Raw genomic sequence first — 27,926 nt, 5'->3', positions numbered from 1 at the left:
AGATATTGCCTGTCATCTCAAGAAATTTCCAAAATGGGCTGGCTAAAAACATTTTATAGAACTTGTGAGCCCATCACCAAAAGTAGAACTTTGTCAGCCCATCACCATGAAATCTTCTGCATATTCCCAAATAATGTATACAGGATCCTTTTAAGCTTCAAATGACAAAAATCCCAGGGGTAAACTCATGAACTTTAGTGCCATTATCTCCTTTGTAGTTCCTGAATTTCCCTGTCAAGCAGTTTATGATAAATATAATAACCTTTTCAGCAATCTAGTTAAGCTTCTCTACAGTAACAAAACCTTGAAAATCTTTTTCCTGCAATGTCTGTAGGTATTCCATTGTGTAGTTCAGAGGAAGCACTCCATGCTGCTTTGAAAATGAATGGAATTATCATCTTCTAAATGAGGTAGCATTCTAGTGCCTTCCCCACATGCTGACAATCTTTTCAAACTAAAATTGGGACTGCTCACACAACGAGTCTGACTACCAGATTTTTTTTCTGAATTATCAAAATTAAGCATACCAACCTTATTTGTGCTTCCTAAATGTTTCAGTGCTTTTACATTTCCATTCTCAGCAGAGGCTACCTCGGATTCATCATCATCACTGTCTATATCATAAGGTTCAACCCTATTCTGCATGCCTCTACGTGTTAAAACAAAAACATTAAAATAATAGCTAACCAGGTCTTCAGTCTTTTTCGAAGGTAAGCATGTTGGAAGGTAGTTCCAGAAATTCTTATCCAGAGAGGCAGGATTTAATCTCACCAAAGCCGAAAACTTTTTCTTCTCCTCTTCACTCCACTTCTCTGAAACAGTATAACCCATATCCTCAAATCTCCACTCTGAAAAGGCAACACTTAGTTCTTTCTTGAGTTTCTCTCTTTCATATTCAATATGTAACTTCACGCATTCTATAGAGCCTCGTAAAGCACAAAAGCATTCATCAGACCTCCCTCCTTTTCCAATTCGCTCCTCGTTAACCACCACATCGCTGTTCTCCATGGGCCAAATTGGTTTAAGGAGCCACCTAGAATCATCCATGGAGTGCTTGAAACTAGAATCTCCATCACCTTTCTGTTCTGGTGACTTCTTTAGTGGACCAACCCAATCAGGTAATTTGGCCTGAAATTCTGATCCTATACGAACTCTCTTCCTTGGAAAGTGCACTTTAATATAATCAACTTTACAACTTGTATCATTGCAAATGCTTGGTAGACTATCAGTATTTTGTGTCAATGCCTCTCCTGTCTGAATAGAAGCAACCATGCCACATATTGGATGAACCCCAGGCAAAAATGAACCAAAAGGTGTATATGGCTGCAGAGAGAAATCATATACTGGCACAGAAGTTTTGATAGCAAACTGCCCTGCAAGATCCTCACTCGTCACTTTTGTATGCTCATCATTGCGTGCATGATGAATCTTCTGTCTCTTCTGAATAACAACGACAAAAAAAGATGGAGAGGACAACATAGTTAAAAATGAGTAGACAAAAGATGCAAGACAGCAATAATTTACAATTATGAAATTGCATTCCATTCCCTTCATATGGGCTCTCCAAACAGGTAGAACAAATAAGTGATATTTGCAGATATATTTTTAAAAATGTACTTTGTATTTTAGCACACAAAAAGGGCTTTGTTGAACCCAAAGTAAAAAGCTGATTAAAACATTTTTCAGAAAGAAACAAATATGTTTTGCTTGGGGAATTAAACTACTACCAAAAATCCGATTTATAAATCTAGAATTTGCTTTACAGTTATTTAATCTATGAAAAAAATTATAACTCAAAAAGTACACCTAAATTCATAATTAAAATAGGATATGTTTATATTTTCAGCGATTTTCTGATTAACATTCAGTTTTCTAAACTTATTAGATCACTACTTTTCAAAAAAATCCCACCAATTCATTTTTTTCATGCATCTTATTGTGGATACACCATTTCCCTCTTTTTCTATACTTCTTGTTTGGAAAAAGATAGTGCAATTTTAAGGTCCTGGAAGTTGGTTGGAGTTCTTACCGTTATAATGACTCCAATAATACCCTAGAGGATTTCTAGAAGGATATTAAATTATTTTGTGATGCGCTGAAGATGCATCAAACAACAAAGCCTTTTAAGAGCATAATCTAATAATATTTGATGTACTTTTCCACCGTTCAAACATGTTATCTTGCGACTCAAAAAATCTTCCATGTATTGAAGCATCACATATTTTAGTGTGATGTATTTTATTTCTTATTATAAAATTTGTATTTGTACTTAATTGATGACGAACGAAAGTTAGTAAGATATTCAATTGCATCTTTACATCACATCCCCCTCTATTCATCCTTGTCTTATTTTAGACTTCTATGTCAAAATATAGGAAAGCTGTTTTTGGCTTTGCTAAGAGACTCCATCCTTACAATATGCATATTAGTTAAACTACATTTTCTTGTCTCCATTTGCACCACAGAACTCTCTTAATTGGATGGTAAGAGAGCTTACATAAAACTTAGATGCATCTCCTTCCACGCTGCAAAATCATCCTCACATGTCACACTTGGATGAGTAGTTGGAATCGAATAGCCCTAAATGTAATGGTGCTCTTCATGCCAACATCGCAGGGTCTATATCTCTTCCACAGATCAACCATTATGGCATAGATATCAAAACACCTTAACGGAACTATTGTCAGGTTGTATTGATGGCAGCAAAGGGATTTCCACTCATCCGAAAATTATTTAACGAGTTTCCCATCCAGCCTCAACTCAAATGACAATCTATTTTGTGGGATTTTTGACAGCATAATTTTAAGTTCTCTTTGCACCTAACTTCCATGCATAGCCATTTCATCCATGATTTTCTCACCTATGCATTACTTAATAAATCAATGGACCCACAAAGTACATAATTAGCTAACAAAGAAGTCCACATGTGATCACTACCATTGCAACAAAATTGAATGAAAATCTTTTATTTTAAAAAAGATGAGTACCATTTTAAGGAAATGTGAAGAACTGAATATTATGTGTTTGTGACCCGTTGGGGATACAATGTGGAGTGGCTTCTCCCATATGGTATTACCTTACATCAGGAGTTATTTCTATATTTGCATATATTGAATATTAGAGTATTTTGGCCCACATACATCTTATGGTGTCCATAATGTGTCTAATATATTATATTATTGCAATTATTATATCTGTGGATCTTACACAAGTCAACCCTCCACCAAAACAATCCCTGGTTCCTAACAATTTTTGGCCTTTTGCCAAATGTTAAGAAATGATCTATGGGAACCGTACAAGATGAAGAAATCTAAATCACTCTTAAAATCTATAAATGCTACTTGTTGTGAGGTTTTCACACAATTGCCCCATTGCAAATCGGACCCCCTCTTTGGCTTGTTGGGTAGTCAAGTGGGCTAAGCTATTCAGGGATGTGGAGTTAGAATCATAGGATTTGTGTTGAGATGAGAACCTTTTTGAAAATACTTTTTCCAATTTCAATTTTCATCTTAAAAGGTCAACGAACGTTAGGGGGATAACACTGATGAGCTGAGCTGAATCCTAAAATTTAGAGATGTCTTGGAATTTTTTTTGAAACTCCCACAATCTAAAATCTTTATTATTACTCGTATGAACCTGATACCTATCTCAAACATCCTGAAAGCATTTATATAAAATATAACTTAAAATTTAAACGTTGTATTTTATATAAATCATTTCACCCTCCAAGCTAAAGAAATTGACTTCCAAGTTATGATTTTTCCATACTCACTTTCCAAGTTATCAAATCAAATTGGACAAAGCATTAAAATCCCACTTGGAAGTCATGTGGAAGGTAAAATGTAAGAAGAGGAAGGCTGAATTAGCAAAGTGGAATGTGAAATGTAAGAGGAAGATTGAATGAGCAAAGTGGAACTAAGTAAAAGTGGGATGAATCCTTACTTAGGTGCGGAATCTGCCCCCTAGTTAGAATTCCTAATCCCAACAAAAGGTGTATTTCTGTCGCCTAGTTTAGAGCAGTGAACAGGAAAAAATCAAATGAAAGTCAAATTGATATTGAAGGCAACCACAATGATTGTAACAACAATAAAACAAAATCAGATTCAAAACAAGTGGGATGAGAGGATTGAAAGTAAAAATCAAGCCCCATAGAATTGTGAATTTAGCAGTGTAACACGGGGACTCGCACCCCCCTCCCAAACCTCGAAGTATCCATCCCTACGACGTCCCCGCACCGGGTACCTTGCGAACGCAAGTACCCTCCACCTCCGACATTTCCCAACCATGCTGCCGCTGGAATGGGTACTTGGATTTCTATTTGAATTTTGAGTTTTGATTGTTATTATTGGGTATGGGGTATGTAATATGTTACTATGTTGCATGTTCATGCAATTTTGCTATGTTCAAGTATTTTAATTTGGTTTGTGAGAAACTTCATTTCATAACAAGTATTTCAAGTTCTATATATATACTATACAACACCCCTCCCTGCCCTATCCTCCCCTAGCCACTGTCCCCTAGCCGTTCCCTTGTCGTCCTGAAAGATGAAGTCCATTTTCCCCTTGTCCCCAAAACTCATCTTGGTGTCTGGTCATCCCGATGTACCCCAAAACTGGTGTAACATTGGAATTTAGAAAAGCAAAGGAACAATTCCAAGGGAGGGAAGGAATCTGCACTCTTAAGATTCATAATCACAAGGGAAGGGCGGAATCCACCCTCCTCTTAGGATTCTTAACCCCAAGGGAGGGACAGAATCTGCCCTCCTCTTGGAATTATTAATCCCAACATACATGAAATTTCCACCCCAACACTTGGACAAAATCCCGACTCATGTCAGATTTCCTCCCTCAATTGGGTGATGTTTGACATATATCTCCAACTCCCAATCATTCAAAATTGGACAAAATGGAATGAGAATGAAACCTTGAGAAAGTAATAATCAATAATCAGACCAAAGTGGTTCCTAATGCAGATTATGAACAAAGAACTTCTACCATGGGTGAATTTTGAAAAATAAAGTAAAGATGAGAGGGTGATTTGAACTCAATGAACAAACCTTGAATTAATCCGCCCAACTCAATCAGGTTTACAAATCAGATTGGTAAGAGTCAAAAGGAGGCTTCTTTACACATATTTGGTCAACGAAACTAGGATTTTGCCTTAGACAAGTTAGCCTATGTGGGAAATTTGAAGGATTAAATCAAAATGATTTTATTTGTCCAAATGAGGCAAATCATCCCAAATTAGCGGCATGCCTCTTCACTTTTGAAGTCGTCTATATAAGAGGAGTTTATTTCTCCATCAACTTGAGCAGACTTCCCTCTTCTATGGAGCAGTATCCTTCTAAAGCAGTGATTCCCAATTGGACAGCAACTTCAGGATAAAGAAAACAATGTTGAGGAGTTTAGGAAGTAATATTCATTCACTGTTTTTCTTCAAAAGTGTAAACTGGTGGAGAAGACCTAAATCTGAGCAGATATTTAAGCATCAGACTCAATTAAACCTAGAAATTTAGAGAAATCAGATGTTGGGGTCATTCTATATCAAAATCAGAAAAATGATCAAATTCTCCCGATATTGAATGACTAAATTCTCCTTATATTCAATCTTATGTTATCCCACTGGAATATTGACAAATTATTGCAAGAAACAAATGAAGAAGTAATTTAGGATTTGCAAAAAAGGAAAATTTTATGTTGAACCAAAGAAAATTGATGATCGAAATGCATTTTCCCTCTTTGTTTTGATATAGATAAGGTTGATTTAAAGCAAATATAGATACAGCTTCTTTTCTTTCAAGCTTTCAGATTTCCTTTAATTCATTTATACTCGTCAAGTTTGTGACCTCAATGCAATTCCTCCTTTGTTTTTGCAAGGTAAAATAGAGCAAAGAGATGATCAAAGGATGAGTTCAAGCTCGAGCACTTCAAATGAGGAGGAGATTCAAAATCAGCTTATCAAAGCGCAAATTCAAGGCACGATCAAGATGGAATTCACGAAGGCAAAGAACAAGGAGAAGAAATATCAGACTTTACTTGGAGGAGTCCAACTCCATGAATACTTCATCATTTCAAGAAGACCAAGGTGAAGGCATCAAAAGAAACATCAAGGTGGCAAGTAAAAGAAAGTCCAATATCGTGGCAATGAGAGAATTTCCAAAAGCAAGGATGCAAGAAAAATTGAGAAGATGAACAATTTGGAAATATGCCATTACAATTGAAGCTTGATAATCTTGAGCATCAAGAGATATTTCTTCGTCACCAAAAAATTGAACAAAACTATGAGATGAGGATGTTGAGGTGGCACCTCTACCCAATCTATTTTCTCATTGGCTCTTATTCTTATTGACCCACAAGGTGGTGCTTTCATGTAATTGGATTATAGTGTGGCAACCCTAATTAGAGTTTGTAATGGGTCAATCTTGGCCCTTCATAGTAATAAAGCAACTATAAAAGGCCAAGGTTGAATTGATCAAGGCCCTTCATTCTAATGATCAGCCTTAGGAGATGTCATAAAACGTGAGATGTAGTTGACTGCAAAGCTGATATCAAGCCTTGTAGCAGAGAGGTAGATGAGGTTGCCTACTAGTTACCTGTATATAGTATCATCAATGGAAGGAGATTCAAACTTGGCTAATAACTTGAGACCTTTCTCCATGGGTGTAGATGCAGGCTTGCAATCCTACATACGGAATTTGTCTAACAATGTTATGGCATATTTGGACTGAGAGATGAATATACCAAAAGACTGTTGCCAAACCTCAACATCAAGGCAATAATGCATAAGCCCAAGATCATTCATATCAAAAGACTGGCATAAATTCTGTTTGGTTCCCTGAATCAAAGATGTCAAACTACCAGTGATGATCAAATCATCCACATAAATAACCAGAAGGATGATGTCACTGTCAGTAGTCTTAGCGTATAAATTTGAGTCTGAAGAACTCCTTTAGAAGCCTTGATCACTGAGGTACATATCAAAAGATTGGCATAAATTATGTTTGATTCCCTAAATCAAAAATGTCGAATTGTCAATGATGATCAAATCATCCACATAAATAACCAAAAGGATGATGTCACTGTCAGTAGTCTTGATGTACAAATTTGAGTCTAAAGAACTCCTCTAGAAGCCTTGATCATTGAGGTACTTATCAATTTTCATGTACCATGCCCTAAGGGCCTACTTCAAGCCATAGAGAGCTTTCACTAATCACAGAACATGACGTTCTTTACCGATAACCTTGAAACTAAGAGGTTGCATCATGTAGACCTCTTCGTGAAAATTACCATTCAGGAAAGCACTCTTGACGTCCATTTGATGGACCTTCTAGCCAAATTGTGCTACTAAGGCTAGGAATAATTTGATTGTACTTATCTTTGTAGTAGGGGCAAAGATCTCCTCATAATCAATACCCAGATGCTAAGAAAAGCCCTTTGCAACTAAACAAGATTTGTACTTATCCAAAGTACCATCAGATTTGCATTTGATTTTGTAAACCCATTTGCAGCAAATGGATTTCTTCCCTAACGTACGATCATAAAGGATCCAAGTGTTATTCTACAGCAAGCTCTGGTGTTCAGGTGTCATGGCCTATTCCCACTCTAGAGTTCCTTTAGACTCGAAATATGTTTGAGGTTCAAACACACTGTGAATGTTGGCCATGGGGGCAAACTAAACAAACTCTATAGATTTGCTCTTTTTCCATACAGTTCTCCCATCAATGAGCTCATCATCACGAAGATCAGCAAGTGTCTTAGCCTACCACTTAGGCCAGAGAAGAGAATGACCAACATTAGTATTAGGAGATGCTCTATGATCAGTTTCATCCTCTGAAGAATCTAGATCAAACTCAGGTGAAACATTTACAAATCTGAGTGATCCTGCAGGAGAAGCTAGAGGTGTCTGTACAGGGATCACTTGTATAATTGGAGCCGCAAGAGCTACTGGAGCCCTCCCATCAGGTGCACCTAATGAAAGTCTAACTCCCAAGAGCCTCCATGGGCTGGCATGTTCGACCAAGAACAGAAGAAACCGACATGAATGGTCTTCGTTGCTCATCAAAGACTACATCACAACTGTACAGGAGACGAGATGTCTCCATGTCAATCAAGTGGTAGGCTCTGTGAAGACTACTGTATCTAGCAAGCATGAGTTTCTGACTCTTGGCATCCAACTCAGTGCATGACGCATGAACGATGCAAACAAAAGCAAGGGAGCCAAAAGCTTTCAGGTGACTGATTATGAGCTTGTGAGCTGACCAAGCCTCTTCAAGAGTTTTAACTTTGACTGCCATTATGGGTGATCAATTCAAAAGATAGACTGCAGTATTAATTGCTTCTACCCAGAACTTCTTCAAAACATGTTTGTGTTCGAGCATCGAGCGAGGCATCTCGGTGATTGTTTTGTTCTAACGTTCAACTACATTGTTATGTTGTTGTGTGTCAGGTGTGGTTAACTAGCATTTGACGCCAAGAGTTTTCAAGAAGCCAAAGAATTCATTAGAACAATTTCCCCATTGTCTAATCTAAGAGTAATAATAGATTTCCCACTTTTTTCAACTACAAGTTTAAACTTCTGAAAGATGAGAAATGCATCTAATTTCTTTTTAAGAAAATATACCCACATTTTTCTACTAAAATCATCAACAAACAACAGAAAATACCAAGACCCAAAAACAAGAGTGGCCATAGGGCCGCAAATATTGACATGAGCAAGTTGAAGAACCTAAGAAGCTTGCCATAAATTGCCATTGGTGAAAGGTGTGTGATGTTGTTTCCCAATCTGGCATACATCACAAACCCCAAGCTGTTGAGTCTAAATCTCTAGCAAATCGAGGACAAGCTCTTTCCGAGCAAGCTAAGAGAGATTAAGTGCCCATACCATTGATGCCAAAGTGTACCAATAGAAGACCCCAACCAGCCATAGCTATGTCCCGAGAATCACCAGAATCAGTAAGTCAGAAAATACCATGATCCTCAAGACCCACTACAACAATAGATTGAGTCATCCTATCAGCAGCGGCACACTTATGTGAACTAAAGATGTAGATGACATCCAACCATGGAGAATGTCACAGCAACTAACTAACTAGGAGTAGATTTAGTTCCATCCATAGAACGTAGTATACATCAAGAAAAATGAGATTCCTCCCAGTAGACTGAATTTGAATGTTGCCATTGCCGACAATGGTGTACTCTTCTCCGCCACCAAAAATAGCAGAATCTAAGGCCGGTAGTCATTGAACTTGTCTCGACAATGAGTGAAATAACAAGAGGCACCTAAATCAATATACCAGGCAAACGACTTCACACGATCTGCTGGTCTTTTAGCCATGAAGGCGTAAAAGACAAATTTTGTCTGCTCAGTGTACTATGCACTGTTCATTGGGCGCGAACCTAATTGCTTAGATTAGGCAGCTAAGCATTTCTGAGATTCAACCTTCACGTGACCAAACTTGTGGCAATAGTTGCATTGAATGTTCTTCTTTTAGGAGCCTTGTAAAGCTGGAGTAGAGGACTTCAATTGAGAAGACTACTGAAACATGCCTTTAGCCTTCTGAAAGGAATTAGCAACAAAGGCTTGCTCTGAGGAGGTGGAGTTGGAACTGCTACCGACTTGTTGTTTCCACAGATCTTACTGAAGCAGGAGTGTGTAGAGATCTGTGAATTTCAGATCAACACAAAAAGAAGTGATGTTAAGAGTCTCGATAAAATGCTCACAAGACTTGGGTAAACTCCTAAGAGTGATGACCACAATGTTCTCCTCCTCCATCTTGCAATCAATGGAAAACAAGTGATCGCGAATTTTTTGAGTTCTATTCAGGTGAGCCTAGAGCGATGTTCGCTCATCCATGATAATAGAAAACAAAGCATTCTTCAAGAAGAAAGCTGTACTTCTGTCAAAAGTCTCATGAAGATTTTTAAAATGTGCCCATATCTCAACAAATCTCTTGCAAAATGGAATCTGAGATAGTTGATCATCAGCTACAAATAATTTGAGAAGCATCGCCGCCTCCCAATTATTCAAATCCCATGTATCATAACCATTACCAGGGGCAATTGGATGATGTGTAACGCCCAGAACAATCTAATCAGTATTCAAATATTCAAAAATTGTTATTATCTACTACTTTCAAGTGTCATAATTCCAACCATTGAATTTTGAATTACTCTCCCATAGCACCTCTTTCAATGAAAAAGCATGAAAATCTGTTAAGGCACATACTTCAAGGCATAAAATGAAAAACCAAGAAAATTTGAAGGGGTACCTAGAAGAGAGCTCGAAAAACTCAAAAAAAATGTTATTAATTTCTAGATCTGTTGGCTCAAAAATTGAGGCATGGAAATCAAGGCACGCAAAAAAATCTGGCAACCCAGTTGAGCTCTCAAAAAACCCACCAAGATTCTGTGATCAGAAAAAAAAAAAAAAAACAGCCCCAACAATTACGGTTTCAAACAAAAATGTCCTAGGTTGAAAAAAGCTTGAAATCAATAGCGAATTTGCAACAAAAAACACAATTTCTGGTTTGTCCAACCGTAATTGAATACACATGGATTTGTATATATTTATATATATTGATTCTAATTATTGGGTTCACGCCTCAGGTCCACTGCTATAAAATCATTTAATTGGTAAGATGTAACTTAAACCCTAATTTGTTGCAATTGTGATTTTAGGGCAAACTCTAGGGCAAATGAAAAGGGGGTATTGCAATTAGTATCAAAGCATACTCCTACCAGCCTGCGAGACAATAATCGCCATCTAATTAAGGTTAACTATTCATCATTTTTCTAAGTAGATCAAAAATAAAATAAAATAGGTCAAGCTTGCATGTGCCCTTAACTACTTCATGTTTAATATAGCCAATCTTCCTTCATGTTTACTTTATATGCATGCTTTTCATGGTTATACATTGTGTTTTCTACATGACTAATGGTCTTACATGTCTGGCATGTTAATCATGTATTGGTTATGTCTTACATGTGTGACATATTTACGTATTGCTTCATGCCTTACATGTCTATGATTTATTTTAGTGTATTGTCTCTAGCTTTACTTTATGTACCTGATGTGTATTTATCACCCCATGCTTGACATGTATACTTCATGTCTTACATGCATTTATATGGCTTAATGCCTTCTGTCTAATTCATGCCTTACATGTATTTGTGTATACTCTTGTGCATGTTCCATGCCTTACGCATACTCTTGTGCATGTATTCATGCAAATGATTCATGCCTTGCTTGTATTCATGCATATGATCCATGCTTTTGCAGTACGTATATTCACATGTATTGTGTATACTTCATGCTTTTGCCCTACAAGTATTCACATGTATGCTTCACGGTTTTGCCCTACAAGTATCCACATGTATGCTTCATGATTTCTTTGGATTCGTGTCTATAATTAATGCTTAATGCACTACATGTATACTACATGAGTTGAGTGAATTCATGTGTATAATCATACTTAATGCACTACGTGCATTCACGTCTATGCTTTGTGATTTAAGCGAAATGCTCATGCTATAAGCTTCTTGCTTTATGTGTATTCATGTGCTTTACACCATATGTTAGGTTAATACCTCATACTCATCACAAATTCATGTGTATAACTCATGCCTAATCATATGTAGGTGAATACTCCATGCTTTACATGTTTGATTCAATTCTATTGTGTTTTCAGCATACACTTCGCTTTGATTCCATGAATACATATAAATGTTTTTAAGGGCCATATTTTCTAATTATTGGCAATGTAACATTTTGTAGACTAGGAATCTATTATTAATCTTAAAAGCTTTATTATCTACCTATTATTAAATTGATAAACTTTTTTTTGTTACAAAGGAATTATGTTTTACCATTAAGTGCACATGATTTGAAGATATAATCAGAAATAGTGAGAATATAATGTGTGTGTGTGTCTATATATATATATGAATTTTCTCTGTTTTGTATGGACAAACCCAAGCCCAATTTTTTTTTAAGACCAAATTTGGAGCCAATCCGCAAACTGAATTTAATCTATTGAATTTGATTGCACCACAACATTGTTTTAGCATTATGATAATGTGCCACAAAAGTTGTGTTGCACATTAAAATTCCATGATTTTGTTGAGTTTATCTAAATTTCACGATTTTGCTAAGTTTATGTGTAAGATAGCAACTTAGACTGTATAACTAAAGTTTGGTCCACTATGATCTGCTATAGAAATGCACTAACAAACATTTCTTGGGAACTACTTTCACTTGATTTAACTTTATTTTGCTAGACGATAAAGATTTCTCAAAACCTTGCAAACAGAATGGTAATGCCAAAAACAGCTTTTGTGTTTCCAACTCCAATTTTGAAGATAAATTTTGATTTGGTACAAAAATCATTATGACGAAACTGTTACAATTAGCAGTTATCATTGCACCAAAAAACCAACATGCTAATGCCTAATACAACTACTAGACTTATAGAAGACATGGAAGGATGTTAAACCATGTTGCAAATCCTATGAGCGACACTAGCCCACTGCCAATGATCCCCCTCCCACCATTACTCATCACAGCCTAGGATCAACCTATGACCAAACTCTTGAAACCACTAGTTACAAGTAGCAGTAGTTGTTGCACCAAAAGACTGACCTGTTCTGATTAAGTAAAGCGGGAAGGGCCTGACTCATTACAATTAAAATAACATCAAGTCCATAGACAACAAAATAAGGTCACAAGAAATGATACCTACCAAACAAAACCAAAACCAAAACAAACAACTACCAAGCTAAAACTAAAACTAAAAACCCCTAACCAGGTTGGGAGACAAATGAAAACCTAGCCATCATGAAAAAAATGGCCTACAAATGGGCCAAGTTGTCACCAACAAAAAGGCAAAAAACCACAAACTACCAGCATAAAGTTGCAGTGACGAACCCAACAACCGAACACTACCACCACCACACTGAACTAAACCAACAACTGTTAGCATAAATGTTGATGATATTCCTTTGGGGAAGTATCCTAACCATTGGTAAGCATGTGGAATAACTAACATGCTGCATTAATGACTAAGTTTGCCATTGATGACAATATAGTATGGTTTCTGTGAAGACTAGCAAAATAGCAAACAGAGATCGTGACTGTACGGACAGCGTTTTGATCTTCAAGTGATGCGTAGTTAACGACATGTTCCACACTATGTCCCAATGTTGAGGTTAAGCGCGTGTAACATAAGTCGATAAGCAGTTTCTGATGATTGGATTGTATCTCCTACCAGAGATATAATCAAGGTACGTGAAGTTATACAGTGGCAGAGGGCAGTCTTTTGATGATGTCAACGAGTGCACAAGTCCTTGAGTTGCACATGTGAAAAGTTGTATAAATTGTAGCTGACAATAATATGTAATTGCAAAATAATTAATTATCTTATTGTGGTCCTATTATAATTAATTGGGAAAGCCTCAAGGCCAACTCAAGGAATTGTTTTGAGGACATGGTATAAAGGAAAGTATTTTCCTTGATTGTAAAGTGTGAATGGTATGCAAAGTGATCAAGCAAGTGCGAACAAGAGCACAATATTTGAGAAATGCAAGTGATCCAAGGGATTATTGGATACAAAGTTTGTGATCTGGTATCGAGAAGTTGTTTGGATAGTGGGTCCATCTGCCTTCCACAACTCTTAACAGGGTTGGCACAACTCCTAATAGGTTTGGAATCTCCTAACAAGGATTCAAAGTCTCCTAACAGAGACTGATATGTACTAAATGTTTTAATAGACTCCTACCAGGGTCCATCCTCTAACAAGAAATATTTATATTATGTCATCTTATAGGTACTATCCCCGCTAGGGTTTTCCCTCTGATCAAAGGTTTCCCTAGTTAACATATTTGATGTTATTGTGCATGAGTATCTTGTTGTGGTTTCTGATTATATTGCTCATATGGTTAAAATTTAATAAGGTTGATAATTGCAACAATAATTAAATAACTGATCCCCCCCCCCCCCCCCCCTCTCAGTTATATTAGTGGACTACATATTCTAACAATTGGTATCAGAGCTTCAAGTCCTTAAAGAGAAAGATTAACAGCTTTGGAAGATCAATGGCAAGTCACTTTAGAAAAGATAGTCCTAAGTTTGGTGGACTTAACTATGATGGCTGGAAAGAAAACATGGAGACTCATCTGCTATGTATGGGTCCATGATATTGGCTTTTGACCAAGGAAAACAAAAGGATTGTGGAAGATGCTAAATCAATAGAAGATGAGTCTGTAAAAAGCTATGTTGGTAGGATAACTGAGATTGTTGCAGCGATCAAGTCATATGGTGGATCCAAGGAAGAAGATCAGGTTGCATGGAAGATCTTTAAAACTTTGACACCACCATTCAAGAAAGTAGCACAAATGATTGAACTTTTGATACCTTGTACTGAGAAATTCACCAAGGAAACATTGCTTGGAAGATTGGAAGCAGTAGAAGCTGGTTTGAGACAATTTGGAGAATTGACAAGAGTGGAGACAGCTTTTAGTACCTTAAGGGTTCGTCCATGCTTATCTAGAAGTCCAAGCACTCATGGAGATTTTGAGAGCAATAGTAGAACCAAATCTAAAGAAGACAGAAAGATTGAAGAAAGTATAGCCCTACTTGTAAGAAGAGAACTAGATGGTAAAAGAATCTTTAAATGTTGAACTTGTAATGAATTTGGTCATTATGCATCCAAGTGTCCTAAAAAAGAAAGCATCAAAGAAATTTTAAGCCTAAAAGACCTAGAAATTGTTTGTATGCAAATGAAGATGAGGAATCTGAGGAAAGAGTTTAGAGTGAACGTGATGAGGAGCTACGATTTGTAGCCAAAAAGGAAGATGATCTTGACATAGAAATTAGAGAAGAAAAGGCTCTCGTTTCACAAGTAGAAAAGTAATTTGATTGGATAATAGGCAGTAGATGTTCACGTCACATGACTAGTGATATGAACAAGATTTTAGATTCAAGAATCACGATGGAGGTATTGTTAGAGTTGGTAACAATGCAGCCTATCACATCACAGGGATAGGATCTATTACTCTTGATGGAAAAACTAACACTGATGATGTTTACGTTGTTGATGGTTTAAAGCATAGCTTGTTGAGTGTTGGATAGTTGGTGGATGTTAGGAATAAACCATGGACAAAAATAAAAATTATATGCAAATATAACCAATATCAGAAAATAATAGATCAAACAAAAAAGCACACAAGACACCAAGATTTAACATGGTTCACCCAATCCCTGAGCTACGTCCACCAAACAGCAAGTCCGATATTATTACAATCTAGTGATAACAACCTGATTACAATTTGTAATCCCTTACAGCTCAATACCGCCACAAGAACCAATTTTCACATCACCTTTTGAAACAATCCCTAACCCTAAGGCTTTTTATACAAGTATTTTACTACTTTAGGGTTATAATTAATAATTACATGTCGGCCCAAAATCTCGATAAAATAACAAACTAACAATCTCCCACTTGGGGACTGATCAGAATCCACACTAAACAACAATCTCCCACGTGGAGACTGATCCTATAGGTATGCCGCTACTCCATGAGGCTCCCACGAGATCAAACCACCCTGGACTCTGCTGTTCTTTTATTCATGTTCAATCTAGAAGACCAACCGAAGCTGAAGAGGAGTTCAGCTTCTCCCTTGTCACGACCTTGGTAAACATATCCGCTGGATTTTAATCTGTATGTATCTTGTCCAGCTTTAACTGTCCATTCTCCAAAACTAACCGAATGAAATGGTACCGCAATTGTATGTGTTTGGTCTTGGAATGCAGAACTGAATTCTTTGCAAGATGAATGGCACTCTAACTATCTGTAAACAAATAATTATCCTTTTGAGGATGTCCCAATTCTTCCAAGAAGAATTGAAGCCATATCATCTCCTTGGCTACCTCTGTAGCAACTACATACTGTGCCTCTGTAGTGAATAAAGCATTAACCTTCTGTAACCTAGAAACTCAGCTCCTGGCTACCCCACCAACAGTAAAGACATAACCTATAGCACTCCGCCGGGTATCAATATCCCCTACCAAATCTGAGTCAACATGGCCCTATAATTCAGTAGTAGAGCCCCCAAAGTGTAAATACTTATTGGATGTTCCTCTCAGATATCTGAGAATCTATTTGACTGCATTCCAATGCTCAATTCCTGGATGACTCATACACCTGCTAACAACTCCCACTGCATGTGTAATATCTGGCCTGGCACATACCATAGCATACATCAAGCTTCCTACAGCTAAAGCATAGAGTACCTTGGACATCTTATCCTCCTCTTCTTGTATCTTGGGACACATCTCCTTAGTCAACTTCAAATGACCAGGTAAAAGTGTGCTGACAACTTTAGCATTCTCCATAGAGAAACGTTGCAACACATTCTCCACATAATCACCTTGAGATAGCGTCAATGTTCTATTCTTCCTATCCCTACAAATCTTCATACCAAGGATTTGTTTTGCTGCCCCCAAATCCTTCATAGCAAATGCATGTGCTAATTGGCGTTTTAGCCCTTAATATGATCCATGTTAGACCCAGCTACAAGTATATCATCAACATATAAATATAAAATAATGTAGCTGTCATCATCCAACCTCTTAAAATAAACACAATAATCTGAATGACACTTGCGATATCCATGCTCATGCATAAAACTGTCAAATTTCAAATACCATTGCCGAGGTGCTTGCTTCAAGCCATATAAACTTTTCTTCAATTTGCACACTAAATTCTCCTTACCTTTGACCTCAAATCCCTATGGCTAAGCCATATATATCTATTCATCCAAATCACCATGAAGGAAGGTTGTTTTAACATCAAGCTGCTCTAAATGCAAATCTTCAGTAGCCACAAGACTTACAACAGTACAGATAGAAGTCATCTTAACAACAGGAGAAAATATCTCATCAAAATCAATGCCCTTTTTCTGTGCAAATCCTTTTACAACTAACCTGGCTTTAAATCTTTTCTTACCTCCATCCTCTTCTTTTAACCTGTAAATCTACTTATTCTGTAAAGCTCTTTTACCTACAGGCAACTTGCATAAATCCCATGTCTTATTCTTCGGCAAAGAGTCCATTTCGTCTTTCATTGCAAACTCCCACCGAATCTTAGTATCCACCTGCACAGCTTCATCATAACATTCAAACTTGCCAGCATCAATAAGTAACATTGAATACAAAGAGGGAGAAAATCTTTCTGGAGGCCTAATTTGCCTTGTTGACCGTCTAACATTCACTGGTTGTGTGGTATTTGTTGTTGCAGTTGTTGCACATCATGAGGAATGGCTGGAACATCAACTTTTGGAGTATCATCCAGAGTACAGAATCATCTTCTTTCTTCTCATGTTACTGCAACAGATCTTTGTACAACACTTTCTCATTGAATATGACATCCTTGCTTCTTACAATTTTATGATTTTCAAAATGCCAAAGCCTATAACCAAATTCATTAATGTCATATCCAACAAATACACATTTCTTTGACTTAGCTTCCAGCTTGGTTCTATTTTCAAAATCTATGTGAGCAAATGCTTCACAACCAAAAGTTTTAGGAAAAGAATAACTCAACTTCTTACCAATCCATGCTTCCTCTAGAATACCACAACCCAAAGGAGTAGAGGGACCTCTATTAATGAAATAAACAGTCGTATTGACAGCCTCCGACCACGTGTAAGGGCAACCCAGCATGCAACCTCATGCTCCTTGCACGCGCCATTATAGTCCTATTCATGCGTTTAGCCACTTCATTTTCCTGTGGAGTCCTTGGAACAGTTTTTTGCCTACGAATACCATTAGTGGAGCACTAATCTTCAAATTCATAACTGCAATACTCACCACCATTATCGAATCTAAAACATTTTAATTTCTTACCAGTCTCATTTTCAACCAAGCATTTCCACTTCTTAAAAGTTTGAAGTACATCAAATTTCTGTCTACAAAAATAAACTCATAACTTTCTAATTGCGTCATCAATAAATGTAACATAATAATGAGAGCCACCAAGGGAAGATACCTAAGCTGGTCCCCATACATCGGTATTCACAAGCTCTAATTTCTCCTTTTTGTTTTCCTTCCCAGTCTTCACAAATCTCACTCTCTTTTGTATTCCATACATGCAACTTTCACAAAAATCCATATTAACACATTTTAGACCTGGTAAAACTTTCTTTGAGTAAAGTACTTTCATACCTTTCTCACTCATGTGCCCAAGTCTGTTGTGCCACAACACTGTATCAGAATTTACAGCAGCTATTTGTTCTCCCTACTCAACCATAGCAACTATTCCTGAACATTCATTTTTCTTTGAAACAATTAAAATAGGAGCAATATCACCTGTACAAAGATATAAGGTGCCTACTTTCACACCTTTTGCTACTACAAGGGAACCTTTTGAAACCTTCCAATTTTTATCATTAAAAGTAACTACACAACCCTTATCACCGAGTTGCTCTGCTGAAATTAAATTCCTACTCAGCCTTGGAACATGTCTTACTTCATGTAGTAGCCAATGATTCCCATTCTGCAGCTTAATCTTAATTTTTCCCTTTACAACAATTTGACAGAATTTATTATCCTCCAAATAAACAAGTCCAAAATCCCCTTGGACATAATTAATGAAATAACCTCTATGAGGTGTAGCATAAAATAAAGCACCAGAATCTAAAACCCATGAATCATCAACACTTTCTAAAGACAGAAGCAAAGCATCCTCTTCAGATTTGTTACTTACCACATTTGTCTCCTTGTCTCCATCTAGTTTATCTCCTTCATTTTTCTTTCAATTCCAACAATCTTTCTTTTTGTGCCCTGGTTTCCCACAGTACCAGCAGTCGTTCGATCCTCTCGATTGAGACCTCCTCCCTTTTGACTTTCCTCTTGACTTCCTACGATTTCCAGAATTACTTCCTCTCTCAGTTGTTCTCCCCCTACTTTGTGCATTCAAAGCACTTCTTGATGTAGATCCACCTAAAGTTTTCCTACAAGTTTCCTCACTTAAAACAACACTGATCATCATATTTTAGGATACTAGATCCAGGAACAGAATTACTCACAGCCATTACCAAGCCATTCCAACTTTCAGGCAAAGAACACAAAATCAAGAGAATCCTAATTTCTTCATCAAAATTGATACCCACAGAAGATAACTGACTAGTAATAGTATTAAACTCAATTAAATGATCTGCAACAGATCCACCTTCTGCCATTTTCATATTAAATAAATGCTTCATGAGAAATACCTTGTTTGAAGCGGAGGGCTTTTCATACAGTGTCGCTAGGGTTTTCATCAACTCTTTTATTGTCTTCGCTTTTATAATATTAAATGTCACCGATGGTGCCAAGCATAACCGAATGCTTCCAAATGCCTTTCTGTTCAAAAGATCTCATTCATCATTTGACATAGATCCCTGATTCTTGGCTTTTCCTTTTAACAGCTTCCATAAATTCTTCTGATATAGAGTCTTCCATTTGCACCTTACATAACTGGAAGTTCTGCCCATTAAACCTGTCAAGCCTCAGCTTACCCTCATCTACCATTGCAGAGGATAACTAAAAAACAACCTCGCTCTAATAACACTTGTTAGGAATAAACCACGGACAAAAATAACAATTACATGCAAATATAACCAATATCAAAAAATAATAGATCACACAGAAAAGCACACAAGCCACCAAGATTTAACGTGGTTCACCCAATCCCTGGGCCCGAGCCCCAAAGAATTTATGATGTATGTACAGTGTTTTCCTGATCAGTCACCACAAACTAATAGTGGATAAGGGTTATCAGTTGCAATTCACATAAAAGACTTGCATTATCAAATATAAAGATGGTCAACTAATTGGAACAGGCACAAGATCCAAAGATAATGTATTTCAGTCTGAGATGACATGTTTGGTTGCAAAAGTGGGTAACAGTCGATTATGGCATAGAAGGTTTTGCCATGTAAACTTTGATAACATTGTAAAGGTTAGTAGCACATTTGCAGTTAGAGATTTGCCTAAGATAATAAAGCCTACTAATGTTGTTTGCAAAGAATGTATCATGGCTAAGTAGAAGAAGGTATCATTTCCCAGCAAGAACTTCACCACTACAGAAAAGTTGGAGATTGTTCATACAGATTGAATGGCCCTACTAGGACAAGAGGATTCAATGGAGAAAGGTATTTTATGATTTTCGTTGATGATTTTATTAGAATGATGTGGGTGGCATTTCTTAAAGAGAAATCTGAAGTATTAGAGAAGTTCAAAATATTCAAGAAAAGAGTTGAATAAATCTCATGTTAAGATTAAATGTTTGAGATTAGATAGAGGAGAATTTAACATGTTTTGTAAACAAAATGGAATCAAGAGACAGTTATCTTCACCTAAGACCCCTGAGCAAAATGGGATAGCAGAAAGGAGAAACACATCAATATCAGATGCAACAAGAGCAATGATGTTTGAGAATAGTGTATCCAAGACATTTTGGAAAGAAGTAATCAATACAGCAGTGTACACCATGAACAGAGTATAGATCAGAAAAGGTATGAATAAGACTCCTTATGAATTATGGTTTGGTCATACACCTTCTATAAAGTATTTCAGAATCTTTGGAAGCAAGTGTTACATAAAGAGAGATGATGATGTTGGTAAGTTTGATCCAAGAAGTGATAAAGGTATGTTTCTTGGTTATTCATTAAAAAGAAAAGCTTACGGAGGTTTTAACCATAGAACAAAGACAATAGTTGTGTGTGCAAATGTAAAAGTTGATGAGAAGTTTGGAATTAAGGAAAATATGATGAATTACAATTTTGTTGAAGATGAAGAAAATACTATAATTGTTAGAGAGAAAGTGGAAGTTTTTCTTGAAACTAACAATGATTTGCAAAATGATGTGCAAATTGTTGAGCAAAGAGGAGAACAGAGATCTGAACCAAGAGATGAGGTAAGAGTTGAGTTAGCAACTCCTACTTCTAATAGGAATAAGAGTGCAAATGATGCATGCAAAGATGATCATTGGATTCAAGCAATGAAGGAAGAACTAGATCAAATTGTGAAGAATGACACATGGGAATTGGTTCCTAGGCCTAAAAACAAGAATGTTATAAGAACTAAATGGGTATTTAGAAACAATATGAATTAACAAGGCAAAGTTGTAAGAAAAGAAGCTAGACTAGTATGCAAAGGATATTCACATCAAGAAGGGATAGATGATGCTGTAGAAATTGCATCAATTTAGTGGTACAGAGCACTATTGTTTGATTGGACCGAATGTTAATGCTTCCTATATGGGGGAGTATCTGTGATGAGCAGAGTCACTAAGGATTCTTGGTAAATTGGTCTTAATTAGTTTCTTTGGACACTTGAGTTGTTTGAAGACTTGCAGCAGATGATTGACATAATCAGACCTTTGTCATTGATGTCAATGGGGGAAGATAGTTGAACATATTTATATTAAGGAGATTTAGAAAGATTCATAGGGGAGATACAGCATGAAGAGTTATGATGTATAGGGGAGAAGTTAAGAGTTGTTTAGTGTGTGTACATCTTATGCCAATCCTAAGAAAAATTAGAACAGAGCAATGTTCCAGAAGGTTTTAGATTTGATTGATAAAGAGGATTTGAAAAGATGAGAATTGCAACAGCAGCAACAGAGTGTTGCTTGGTATTCTTGGAACCTAGATGTTTTTCATCTATGTTGCCATCAATGCCAAAGGGGGAGATTGTTAGCATGAATGTTGATGGTATTCCTTTGGAGAAGTATCCTAAGCATTAGTAAGCATGTGGAATAACTAACATGTTGCATTCATGATTGTGTTTGTCATTGATGACAACATAGTATGGTTTATGTGAAGATTGGCAGAATAGCAGATAGAAATTGTGATCGTACGAACAACATTTTGATATTCAAGTGACGTGTGGTTAACGACATGTTCCACACTATGTCTTGATGTTAAGTGCACGTAACATAAGTCAAACAAATATGAAAGATATACATGATTTACAGCAAGCACTGCAGAGACAAAGTACCTTATAAGCAATTTCTGATGATTGGATTGTATCTCCTAATAGAGGTATAATCAGGGTACGCATAGTTGTGCAGTGGCAAAGGACAGTCTTTTGATGACATCAGCAAGTGCGCAAGTCCTGGAGTCGCACGTGTGAGAAGTTGTATAGACTGTGAGCTGACAGTAATATGTAATTGCGAAATAATTAATTATCTTATTGTAGTCTATTATAATTAATTAGGAAAGCCTCAAGGTTGACTCAAGGAATTATTTTGAGGACATGGTATAAAGGAAAGTATTTTCCTTGATTGTAAAGTGTGGATGGTATGCAAAGTGATCAAGCAAGAGAAAAGTGTTTGGTAAATGCAAGTAAATAATCCAAGGGATTATTGGATGCAAAGTTTGTGATTTGGTATCAAGATCAAAAGGAGCAAAAGTATGATTTACAAGACAGAGAAAGAGGAAGAAGTACAGTTCAATTCTATTATTCTACAAGGAATAATTCAGAGATCACTTGGACAATGGATTCATTGGTCTTGCCCTTAAAGTTGTTTGGACAATGGGCCCATCTACCTTCCACAACTCCTAACAGGATTGGCACAACTCCTAACAAGGTTGGAATCTCCTAACCGGGACTGATATGTACTGAATGTTTTAATAGACTCCTAACAAAGTCCATCCCCTAACAAGGAATATTTATATTAGTACATCATCTTGTGGGCACCATCCCCACCGAGGTTTTCTCTCTGATCAAGGGTTTAAAACCTGCACCATCTTGAACCAATACATAACAGAGACCCAGCATACACCACCTAGAGGCAACAAAACACAGACCAGCTCATTACCTTTGCAGTTCCTTGAGCTGATCCAGCAAGGAGAACTTGGGGGGACAGAAAGGCCTTGTCTCACTCAACCTCTGGGAGGCCTCAAGATTACCTCCTTCCTTTTTCGGAGTCTCCTTGCATTTCCTCTTTGCAGATTTTTCTTGAGTTGGGCCTTCAAACTACCAATGTCCTCCTCCATTTGGAGCTGAACCAAATTGTTCTGGGAGACCAAATTGTTCATTTGCTCCCCAGGCTGATTGTTTCTTTAATGGACACCACAGCCTTCGACATTTCATTTTTTTCTTCCTCCGAGGGCTCTTTATTCTTGATTTCCTCCACCTGCTCCTCCATTTGTTCCCAGTAATGAAGCTTATCACCCAACTCCCAGCCAAAACACTGACATGTTAATACCTGATACAACCACTAGAATTGTTTAAGACACAGGCGGTTGTTAAAACAATGTCACAAATGCTGCAAGAGAGACTGGCCCACTACAACAAAATAAGATGGGAAACTCTTTAACAAAGTACGTATCAATTTCCCGTCAGTCCTAAACTAGCTCTCTTTGGCTGTGATAGAACATGACAACCAGATCTATTTAGCCATATGTCCCCTGGATGCTAACCTTAGGTAAGAAAATCAGGTATGGGCTTTACATCTAGCACAATTGATCCCAGAATTCATAGTTAAAAACATGAGGATAACACCAGCTGGCCTTATCTATACCTAAAAGCTGCTTAATACCTTAGTATGCAATAAGTGTGGCATGGTTATTGCTTCCTATGTGGAATTGCACTGATATTGTATAGAATTATTACAAGCAGTCCTTGGTGAAGATAAAAGATGAATGCTTGAATTATTTTTTATGGTCTTGATTAAAATATTTATTTGAAAGAGAGAAAATATGCATTGAACCTTTCTATTAAATATTTACTACAGTTTGACCCAAGCTTGAGGAGATGCCATCACCTTCTTCTCTACACCAATTACACTAATCATTAGCACTCATACACCAACATAAATTAGTAATCATCTCTCCATCAGATCCTGATGATTCTCCATATAATTTATCATGCTAGATTTGACTACTATCTCATACTATAGGTGTACGCTGATGTGGGCTTCACAGCTTTCTTCGTGCTGCTCTCAATGGGTTCACTCACCATTGGCTGGTCCGAGTTTTCCACACGTATGATTGCTTTTGGTTTTGACAGTGAATATCTTTTAATGTAAAAAGTTAAAGATATATACAGTCAAAACTGAAAGCAATCATACACATCACTCCCCATTGATTAAAACAAGACATGTATGTATAATTTGGTTTGCCAAATGAGAATCATACTATGGCATGAGCATTTACTCTAATTTTCTGCCATCACTGATAGGCTCTATACATCCAGAGGCATTCAGAATTATTGTCGATAATTGGCATGCCCTACTTAATATTCAAGTTACTGCCTTAAGGATTTGGCAATGTTTAATGGGAAATGAGAGATCATCACATAGTTGACCGAAACTATCAAAGCATTTTGCAGAATTATGTTCCCTAAGAATATTGATTCTAGTTTCTAGCTGACTGTTAAGGGTTAGTATCTCTTGTACAGGTTGTGTCAAAATCAAAAATGTTATCGAAACAACATATCTACACCTTATCATAAAACAAAATTTTCTTTCGAATTTCTCCTTCTGTTACTTGATTCAAGTACCTTGAACATTAAATCACAAAACTGCCAAAGTTCTAAATTGCAGCCTCCACAAGAAACTTACTTTTATACCCTGGACATCTATGGCATTCGGAAATTGGCAAACAACAACTGCAACAGCCCATACAAATATGCAAGATGCATGGACATTCCATTCCGTGGTACTTTGTAATATGGAAAAAAAAACTGTGAAACTCTCTATAACAAATCACAGAATTAACCTCATTCAATATAAAAAAAAACTTTCCAATACAAACCAAATACATACAAGCTCTACACCATCAGTGTTGCAAGAACAACAAAAGAGAAAATTAAGGCAAACAGAAAGGGCCAAGGTAAATAAAATTTTAAGGGATTTTAATTTTGAAACTCATGGAGCTCATGAGCCAGAAGTGACTAGCAATTTTTTGCCTAGTTTTCCGAGCTATTTATGGAATTACTAGTGAGAAATAGCAAGTTTCTACCATAAAACTCTCCAAACATTAGAAAAAAACACATATTTTTTTCCAATTTTTGTTTTTGCTAAAATTTTAAATAAGTCTTCAATAGATTAGTAATCATGTATTTCAACGAAATCACTTTTTATGCTTTGTAACAAAATTTTACATGATATTTTAATTTATTTTATTGGTTTTTATAGTTTTCGATTTTGGTAGAGTTAACCAAGATTTGTCAATTTTTTGCCAAGTCAAATGCCTACATCAAAATTTTGGAGTACTGAGCTTTTGTAAAGTCCGGGCTCCAAAAGATATGTAAGCAATCCAAATGAATTCTCCTAATTATGGCAGCCAAAATAAGGTGTAAGCTTATTTGCCAAAAATTGCATTACCTTGTAAATCAATTGTATCCATTTAAAAAATATGGAAGAAACAGTAGAAAGAAAACAGATTTGCGGCTTCTACATAAGTAAAGGCTAAAACCATGGTGTAAGCTTATTTGCCAAAAATTGCACTATCTTGTAAATCAATTGTATCCATTTAAAAAATATGGAAGGAACATTAGAAAGAAAACAGATTTGCGGCTTCTACATAAGTAAAGGCTAAAACCATATGAAATGCCTTTTGAGTGCTATTAAACACTCCTTAATGAAGTGCACTCACTATATTGGACAAGTTCTCCACCTTCATCACAATTCAAAAACTGCAAACAAATGCAAAGAAAAGAAAAAGCCTTGAACTAAATGGAAATGTGTTGCGGAAATTAACTCACATACAAATCAATATAATGATCCTTTTTTCCTATAACAACCAATTTTACAATACAAATCCACTAGTCTTACAAGTTCACACAGTTTAGATTACCAAACAAATATAAAAAACCTACAATCCTAACCTAAAGTAAAAAAGAATAAGCACTCGATCCACTACTTCCATTTTTCGTAGTAGGAAGAAAAGACAACTGCACATGCCCTTGAATGTCCATAAATGATCACCGTGGCATAAAACCCAATAAATCGTTTGAGGTCCACCAAACGTTGAAGGAGGAAATTTTTAAAAATGAAAAACAATAAGATATTCATTGTCCCCCCCTTTTACGAGAAAAAGGAAAATAAAAAGCTTTAGGGTTCCAACCTCAAGAAAATTAATTGAACATTCATTTTTTTTTTTCAACGACTAAACAACAACAAATAGACCAAGCACTCTAATCATGCATCATCTAAGGGCACCGATTGAAAAACATCGACATTTCGCTAGTAGAAATCCTTGCATTAGGGAATTTGAAGTTCGTAGGGTTTTATGTGCAAGCAGAGGGAAAATAAATTGGAAACTAATAGTTTATAAATTATACAATGAGATCATGAGATACGGTGAATGAATCAAGGGACAATGTCAAAATTCTAAAAATGGAAACTGAAAGTTTATAGATTATAGAATGAGGCCAAGAAATAGGGTGCATAAATTAAGGGATGAAGCTTGACATAAGGTGGAGAAGAGACCTCGATTGTAAATGTACAAATTGAAAGATAGTGTCACGGCATAGAATGCAAGAACTTAAAGATAAGGTCAGTATCATAATTATGGAAATTTTAAGTCTTCAACTAGACAAAATATTTGCAGGTAAATAGATACACTAGTCAAAACCATCAGACTTCCGTAAATTGTATTAAAAATCTCGATCTTTACCATTCAAAATTCAAACGGACAACCAGAACACGCAAAACAAATCCGCCACCCAAAATAAACAAAATCAATGAGACAAAAGCTCTCAAAGTTCCGTACAAATTCAAAATATGCCAAAACCAAAATCAAATCGCACTCCTGCGCACGCGAATAAAATGAAAATCGAAGTGCAACCATTACACAGCTTTACAAAAAGATCGCCAGGAAGTGCCAGTCAACCAAAATGCATTCTTGCGCACGCGAATAAAATAAAAATTGACGCGAAATTGTTACACGCCTTTACAGCAAGATCGCCAGGAAGTGCCAAACATAACCAAAATACATTCTTGCGCACACGAAAACATTAAAATCGAGGCAAAGTCATGACACACCTTTACAGCAAGATCCCCAGAAGTGCCAGACAAAACCAAAATGTATTCTTGCGGACGACGAATAAGATAAAATCGAAGCGAAACCACTACACACCTTTAGAGCAAAATCGCCAGAATTGCCAAACAAAGCCGCCCTGGCCTTCAAAGCCCTAGGCACGCATTCCTCAACCCAGGCGCCCTTGAGCTCGCTCCCGGCATTCTTCGCAACAAATCTCACAAACTCCATCATTTCCGCAAGAGAATCCCTCCGCCTCTTTCCCGCCCTCTTCCTCTCCGCCCTAAATTCCTGCACTTCCCGGCCAGCAATTGAACCGCGGGGCATGCCAGTACCGCCTCCCTGAAGCCATTTCTGCGGCTGCTTTAAATACTTGAGAAACACCAGTTTCAGAGCCGCGCCACAGGAAGGATCAAGCCCGAGGCTTTCAGAAGCAATTGCAGGCCATAACTTCTTCTGCGTAACGGCGTCGAAGCCTCCCAGGTCTCGAACCTGGGTGGAAAGCTCAAAAAGATCAACATGCTTCCCTTGCGCGATCATCACCGGTAAAGGCCTCAGGCGCGTCTGAGGATAATCTCGCAGACACGACCATACGATCTGGTAAAATATCTCTTTTTGCTTTTCGATTGCCTCGTCATCCATGGCCGCCATGAACCTCTGTGGATTTTCAGAAAAAAATATTATTTTTATTTAACTGATATTATTTTAGTATTTCCTGCAGCGAGTGTCTCTGTCAGGCACTTTTTCCTGAAAAACTTATATTTTTCCACCGTATTTTTAATAATTTGATTTGCGCCGTCGCTTCTGAGATTAAAATGTCTTCGTTTATATGTTCCACGTTTAGTTATTATGGTGGTGACGGATTTTTCATTTCTGGTTTGTTTAAGGGAAAAGGGTTTG

At 36.9% G+C, this 27,926-nt stretch overlaps 1 pseudogene across 1 annotated transcript; it reads right to left on the bottom strand.

Moving 5' to 3' along the window:
• Positions 1 to 114: 114 nt before the first annotated feature.
• LOC149563514 (AT-rich interactive domain-containing protein 2-like) lies at positions 115 to 27,831 on the bottom strand (annotated as a pseudogene). Its single transcript, XR_016364079.1, has 2 exons — positions 27,126 to 27,831; positions 115 to 1,440 (listed from the first exon to the last, which is right to left on the bottom strand). The product of XR_016364079.1 is annotated as an AT-rich interactive domain-containing protein 2-like (transcript).
• Positions 27,832 to 27,926: the final 95 nt, after the last annotated feature.

This window comes from Cupressus sempervirens, chromosome 4 (genome assembly GCF_028749045.1).
Source record: "Cupressus sempervirens isolate cs-2001-9-10 chromosome 4, ASM2874904v1, whole genome shotgun sequence".
NCBI lineage: Eukaryota > Viridiplantae > Streptophyta > Pinopsida > Cupressales > Cupressaceae > Cupressus > Cupressus sempervirens.
This window is presented reverse-complemented; position numbering and strand designations above follow the sequence as displayed.